The 7,401-nt window shown below is 48.5% G+C and overlaps 1 long non-coding RNA gene across 1 annotated transcript in view; it reads left to right on the forward strand.

The window, feature by feature from the left end:
* LOC114068692 overlaps positions 1-650 on the forward strand; it is a 2,149-nt gene extending 1,499 nt beyond the window's left edge. Inside the window, exon 2 of the long non-coding RNA XR_003573646.1 lies at positions 354-650. This is a non-coding gene — a long non-coding RNA (uncharacterized LOC114068692). The remainder of the gene's footprint in view (positions 1-353) is intronic.
* Positions 651-7,401: the final 6,751 nt, after the last annotated feature.

Consider the following 7,401-nt stretch of genomic DNA (forward strand, 5'->3'; position numbering starts at 1 on the left):
CAGATTGCCAGTTGTTTCTTTTCTGCAACACCCATTCTCACTTGGTCACTCTGAGAACCACGTGGTTGATGCAGAGCTAGCTGTTGGTGTTAATGTTAAGTGCTCTGTGGCCTGCCTTTGCTACCAACCAAGGATCCCTGGCTTGCCCAGCATTGCTCTGGCCTGCACAGGAGTGCTCAGCTAAAGAGGACGTGACAACTTTTAAAAGCTCAGTACTGTCAGTTTTAGGTATCAGTGGGTAATGATCTTTTTTTGACAGCAGAAACAGGTGTCCATTAGCACTGTGGGACAGTTTATTTTGCATCCCCCAAAAGCCACTTCCAAGGGGTTTGGTTTCTCTGTCATTTCCCTAGGACAGGACAGGCTCCAGGCTGTAGCCTTGTTCCTCGGACAGGAAGAGAATCATGTTGTGATTGGGAAATTTTGTGTCTGACCACCCTGGGCAACCAGTGTTTGCTGAGTGGCATTCCTGGGCTTCACACACCCTGGATCAGTTGTGCTTGACACAGAAGGACATTTTGTGCCACTCAGGACAATTCTGTGAGCCCAGCAACTGTGCACAGGGAGAAGCCTGGTCTGCTTTGGGAGAAGGGGACACACATCTGTATTTGTGGGTTCAGTCTATTAATAATAAATGCTGAGAGAGCAAACTTTCCATACACAATTATCATTTGAGTGTTTGGGGTTTTGGCTGGGCAAAATTCAATTTGCAATCACAAACCAGGAACTAAAACATCTAAATTGTATTATATGTTGTGCAGTGCCTTGTACTTGGAATTCAGTGGGGAAATCCAGAAGCGGGCTTGAGATCCCATCCTCACCTCTGCAGCCTGGGCTGCAGGCCCCAGAGTCCCAGCCTGCCCCAAGCAAATTCGAGGTTCTTGGAGAAGTGCTGGCAGCAAGAGAATGTCCTGACCACGGTGCAGGAGCCTCCTATATCTGCATCACATCACCCTGCTGTCATCTTCCTCTGCTCAGTACTGAATACACTGGCAAGGGCTTCCAGCACCTCTGGAATTGACTTCGGTGTTTGTGTCTATGGTACTCTGGAGCTGGGAAAGGTTTGGATTGATGATATGCCTGTGCAGAATCTGCCCCATACTTTGCAGTGTATGAATGTTATTGATTAAATGAAACTCACAAAGTATGCGTGGATTTTTTGTCCCTAATCTGAACTTTAGGCAGCTTTTAACTAGCGTGAGGTGGCATTCACAGATTTATGAAAGGAATTAACATGACATGGCCTGCAATAGCTGGGTCCTGGACCTCTGTGACTGTTCCTCTCATGAGACAACACTCGTGGAATTATTTTCCCCAAACCAGCAAGTTTATGGAACGTCTCTGCAAATCTCTGTGTCCTCCATTCTTCTCTCTGACACAGCAAGTCTACATGGGTCTGGTTCTGCCTGTGTCTGCCCCCGGAGAGTGGCAGAATGGTGCTGTCCCGGTTGAAATCCTGGCTGTTCCCTTTTCCTGCTGCAGAGCCTCCCATGGCCAGCTGTGACCTGGTTGTGACCTGGAAGCAGCTGGCAGCTGATGCTGTGACTCAGGTGGCCTTTTGTCCTTCAGCTTGCTGCTGGCTGGTCTAAAGGAGGGCTGGGGAGAGTGCGCATGCCAGACCTGCCCTGGCACTGCCAGAGCCTGTCTCCCAACCAATCCCATGCTTGTCTACCATGTCTTCTCACCAGGGTTGCCGTGGCTGCTGCTCCACATCAACTGTTGCCATGTTCACTGTAAGAAAACATCCAGGGTTTTTGTGAGGGTTCATTTCCTGTCTACTGAGCCATGTGCATGTGCTGGCTTCTGTCTCCTATTTCTCCCCCGTGGAGATGGAATGAATTCATTGATTCCCTGCAATAATAATAACGGAGGGCAAAGGTACAGCAAATCACAGATATTTCCTATAAAGCTACTACAAGAAAGTCCTCGGTTGCCCTAGGAATGGTCTCAGACCCACGACCAGGCTGCGGATATGAGCACTTTGAGACTTTATGAACTTTATAAAATGTTGAGAGTCACTCTGCTAATCATTAATGTCCACTAATCATTAATAGTTCCTGATCCTCCTTTTGTGTTTATTTTGTGATGGCATTTTTTTTACCATCCGCTGCAAAATTGGATTTGGAGAATTCAGTATGCCCAAGAAGTGACATTTACATTTTTTATTATCACAGGGTATTGTGAAGTCAAGAGTTCCGCCATGTAATTATGTGCAATGTGAAAAGTAATTTATTCTGTTGCATTTAGACCAGATGCCCAATTATTTCTTCTGGCGCTTCCTAGTTTCTATTGTAAGAAACAGTTAATAACAGTTTGCTGTGTATCTGCACTGCACCATCTGCGACATGGCAGACTCTGGTCATCCTTCACAGCTGATCATTTCTTTATATCCTTTTAAGATGGGACAACTAGACACCATCTGGTGTTTGAAATGTGGGTTTCCTGTGTGTCAGTGTATTGATAACAGTGTTACCACTCAGCCCTTTCCCAGATCATTTACACCACATGAAAGCAGCAAAGCTGTACCTTTTCAGTCTGGTGAAGCTGAAAAGGGATCTAATAGGTTTATCAGTAGCAAAAATATCCATTACTGTCATGGTTAGTGAACACACAACTGATAGAAGTTCCTGAGCGGCAATATCAAAGCCCACCCCTGGGGAAGAAGTTTATTTGTTATTGCTCAGATGAATGCACAAAGCACTGAATGTGGGGCAGGAAAGCTAACACCCTTCAGCAAGGCAATGAGGAGCACTGGGCAAACACTGCACCCCAAAGTGAATGCTGCTCTGCAGTGACCAGCTCCCACGCAAAAGGAAGTGTCACACACCTCTGTAATGGGCACATAGCCTGCCAGAAACCTGGTCTGCTTCTGATGCCTGATACTCTTCCTGGTAGTGCTGGTATCTCTTCTGGGGTTTGGTGTCCAGCCAGGGGCTTGGGCTTCAGGGAGGGAGAAAATTCACCTGGGAGTCTGTGCTGGGGTGACCCTGGCTGGATACCAGGTGCCCATCAAAGCGACCCCATCACTCCTCCCTCAACAGGGCGGGGGAGGCAAGATGTAATGAAATGCTCAAAAAATAGGTTGCGGTAAGGACAGGGAGAGCTCACTCACCAATTATTGTCATGGGCAAAACAGACTGAATTTGGGTAAATTAGTTTAATTTATTACCAATCAAATCAAGTAGGGTAATGAGAAATAAAACCAAATCTTAAAATCTTCCCAACACCCCTCCTTCCTTCCCAGACTTAACTTCGCTCCTGAATTCTCTCCTTCCTCCCCCTCAGTGGTGCAGGGGACAGTGAATGGGGTCAATTCATCACACCTTGTCTCTGCTGCTCCTTCCTCCTGAGGGGGAGGGTCCTCACACTCTTCCTCTGCTCTTGCACAGCCTCCTTCATGGGTTAAAGGTGGTCTCTGCTCCCACAAAGACCTCCAGGGGCTGTAGGTGGGTCTCTTCTACCCCTGGACCCTCATGGGCTGCAGGGGCACATCTGCCTCAGCATGAGCTGCCCCAGGGGCTACAGGGGCATCCCAGTTCTGGCATTTGGAGCATCTCCTCCCACTCTTTGTGCACTGACCTGGGGGGCTACAGGGCTGTTGCTCTTACATACCCTCACTCCTCTCTCTGGCTGCTGCAGTGGCAGGTTCATCTTGGGGTTGGTTGGCATTGGCTCTCTCAGACATGGGGATGCTTCTAGAAACTTCTCACAGAAGCCATCCCTGTAACACAGCCCCCACCCCCCTACTAAAACCTTGCCACACAAACCCAATACAGAATCCTTAAGAGGGAGTTTTGGGAAAAGCAGCTTATGGAGAAAGCCTAAATTAGCCTGGGTTGTGTAGCCTAGAAACTATGAAACTGAGGGGGATCTGCTGACAGCTTCTTTTTAAATGCCTGGCAGCTGCCAAGCATGCAGCATGGCTGCTGCAGTGACTGGAATGGTCTGTTCTGTGTCTGGGGTAGGACTTGAGCCTGCGCTGGTCTGGCCCACGTGGACAACAGGGCTGGTTGCTCCTCTCAGTGCAAGACTGGGGGATGCTAATTTGGTTTCCAGCCTCCTCCCTCCACCTTGAGGGCTGTCCTGGTACCTTTCCCCTGACACATCCTCCCTGGCATTGCTTCTGACAGAGCCAAAATAATTTACCATACACATCACTGATGCTGGGATCTGCTCTCTGTGTTTGCTTGCACTGATTGCGCAGCTGTTTCCGTAATCTGGGAGCAGAGGTGAAGTTCCCAAAGAAGAGAGTACATGGCTGCCAACCATCCTGGCTCTGCCACACAGCTCTGCTCAGCACAGTGCTGAATCTGCCTGCACCTCTGTGCAGTGCTCCACAGGGACACGTGCAGAGCCAGGGTGGCGAGGAAGCTTAGGGCAGGGAGCTGTCAGGGACACTGAACAGTGAGACAAGGCACTGACTGGGCAGCCCATGCAGTGGAGAGGCTACCTGCAAGTGCCAGGCATGGCAGTGGTGTGGTGCCACGGAACCTCCATCTCCTGCTCTAGGGACTGCCTTAGAGTAGCCCTTGCATGAAAGTCGCTGGTGATGAGAGCTGGCCAGAGACATCAGAGACCAGACTCCCTTGCTGGGTGTTAGGGACCCAGTCACCCTGTCTGGAAAGAGCAGGATTTATGAGGCTCTGTGGGTTGGCCTTGGATCCTTGAGCCACCCACTTGTGCCAGGGATGTGACGTGTCCCTACAGCAGGCAGTGGGCTCTGATGCAGTGGCCGGGGCCAGTGCTGGTAGGCTGGAAGTATCCTCCCTGATTTGCCTCTACTCTGCATGGAAGCAGTTCTGAGGCAGGGGCCAGGGCCAGGGTGGTTGGAGTCTATCCTGAAGGATGGTGTTTGATGTGGGACAGCAAGATGTTTTGAAGAGGAAAGAGTTCACTTCAGCCTAAGAAGTTATGAAGTATTCCTGTAGGCTTTCAGGATATCGCCATTTCAAACACCAATTCAATCCGTCTTTGAAGGGCTGCAAGGGCAATGCACAGAGGATATCAGGGCCCTTTCATTTTATACTGCTGAAATTCATCTGCAGTTCCACCTCCCAACCACTTAATCAGCATTTCTTTGTGATTACCTTTTAATTTTTACTGCCCAGTGTAATCCTAAAATCTGGCCTTGGTCCCTGCCCATTTGCTTCCTATATCATGGGGGTAACATTTTGAACAGTCCACCGTTAATGTGGATCCCTGTGATATTCCCCCAGTGGCCTCATTCCCCTGAAAATCCAAACGTTTCCTCCAAATGCTTCATCTAAATGCCAACATGACAACTATCCTGTTTAATGCATGGCAAACTCACTTTTTAAAGAGGTCTGGGACCTTCTTAAAATCTTTTAGAAATTCTAATTGCAACTGTGGCAAAAAATAGTCAAAGATATTCAGCTCCGAGGTTCTCAGCATGAAGAGAAATGCTGAGGATGTGGAGCTGCTGGAGTGAGTCCAGAGGAGGCCAGGGAGATGCTCCGAGGCCTGGAACCCCTCTATTCTGGACACAGGCTGCAAGAGCTGGGGTCATTTAGCCTGGAGAAGAGAGGGCTCTGGGGAGACCTTAGAGCCCCTTCCAGTGCCTAAAGGAAGCTTACATGAAAGGTGGGGAGGGACTTTTTAGTAGGGCATGTTGCAATAGAACGAGGGATGATGGTTTCAACTGAAGCAGAGCTGAATTAGATTAGATATAAAGAAGAAGTTTTTTATAATGAGAGTGGTCAGACACTGCCACAGGCTGCCCAGAGAAGGGCGAGTGCCCCGTCCATGGAAGCATTCAAGATCAGGTTGGATGGGGCTCTGAGCAACCTGATCGATTAGAAGATGATTCTGCTCATGGTGGGGGCTTGGACTAGGTGACATTTAAGGTCCCTTCCAACCCAAACCATTCTATGATTCTATGCGTAGAAATGTCTTCTTTTGAGGTTTCCCTGTTTACCAAGTACTTAAAGCAGATGAGGACTGTCGCCCTTTCACATCCTTCCTTTGCACATTAGCCCTCTTCCTTCCTATAACCCTTATTGCTGCACGGACTACTCTCTGCTTTCCACGAGGTGAAGCAGCCATCCACAAAAATGGCAACACAGGTACCACCTGTCCTTGCCCGGGCCAGCAGGGAACACTGACTGGCTGTGGCAGTGCCCTGGGCTGTGGCTGCCCCAGAGGGAGCAGGGCCAGCCAAGGGCAGGTGAGGGACAGGCCCTTCTGTCCACCCCAGCACATCCGGGGACTAGACCCTGCTGCAGCATGCAGAGGACCAAGAGCCTCCCTGGCCCTGTGGAAGAGCTGGAGGGAAAGCTGACAGCACTGGCTGTGATTTTCCTAACCTTTATTTTGGCTCTGTCTCTCCAGGCAATCACTGGAACTGTGTTCTGATTATGGTGGCTCTGTGGCTCAATGCAGGCTATGTTTGAAGAATAACTACCTGGCTTTTGTTACCTTCTGAAATGCAACTTGAAATCAAAAGCCTCTGATTTAGAAGACCTTTGAGCACAATTCAGATGGGGTTTTGGACTTGATACAAAATGCACAAAAAGGGACACTGTACTAATTAATGTCTCAGCAGAGCTTCCCAATATAACCACCAACCCCCAATCTCATTGTCAATCCTGCTGTATTTTAATTATGAGATTGACCTACTTAATTTTGAAGACAGAGGGCCTTCAGAGTCAAGCAACACTTCGAGAAATAGCATCATGCTTAGTGCTGGTTTAATTATCAGCATCACAGTCACACAACATCCCAGTGTGACATTAACCCTCCACTCGCCATGGAGGTCACTGAGCAAGCACTGAGGACCAGACTGCTCCAGGAACTGGTCCCAGGCTCCCAAACAGCTGCAGCTGCACAGGGAAACACCCCACTTACGTGTAATGTCACTGCAAGGGAAGTGAAGCAGTGAAAGAGCTTGCCTGGTACAGATGTGGTGCCCTTACCAAAGGAGAATGCCAAACCAAATGGGATGTACCCCACCCTGACACAGCGATAGAGTTGACTGCATGGTGTACATTGATTTCATTCTCAGGAGCCACGCTCAGCATCACCCTTTTCCATGCAGGCAGGAAGGACGAACTGCAGTGGATGTCTCTGCATAAGGTGCACCCCATTTCACAGTTTCCTCTTGACAGAACAGCTCCATTTTCTTGGACATTCTTCTTCTTCTTAATTCATTATTAAAACAGCTTAAACATCTCTAAAGCTACAGCACCGCATAATTTGCAGGGAAGGATGGCAAGTACTTTCCCGAAAATTATTGAATTATTAATGACTTTTAACAATTCTTGGAAACATTGGGAAATCCTTGAGAATTAAGAAAAAACAAAACAACCAAACAACTCCCAAACCACAATGTATTCTCTCTCCTCTTCAAAAAACCAAAACCAAAACAAACCCACAAACCCCAAA

Source organism: Empidonax traillii, unplaced genomic scaffold (genome assembly GCF_003031625.1).
Source record: "Empidonax traillii isolate 1590-97213 ecotype Southwest subspecies unplaced genomic scaffold, ASM303162v1 scaffold1110:size201231, whole genome shotgun sequence".
NCBI classification, from domain to species: domain Eukaryota; kingdom Metazoa; phylum Chordata; class Aves; order Passeriformes; family Tyrannidae; genus Empidonax; species Empidonax traillii.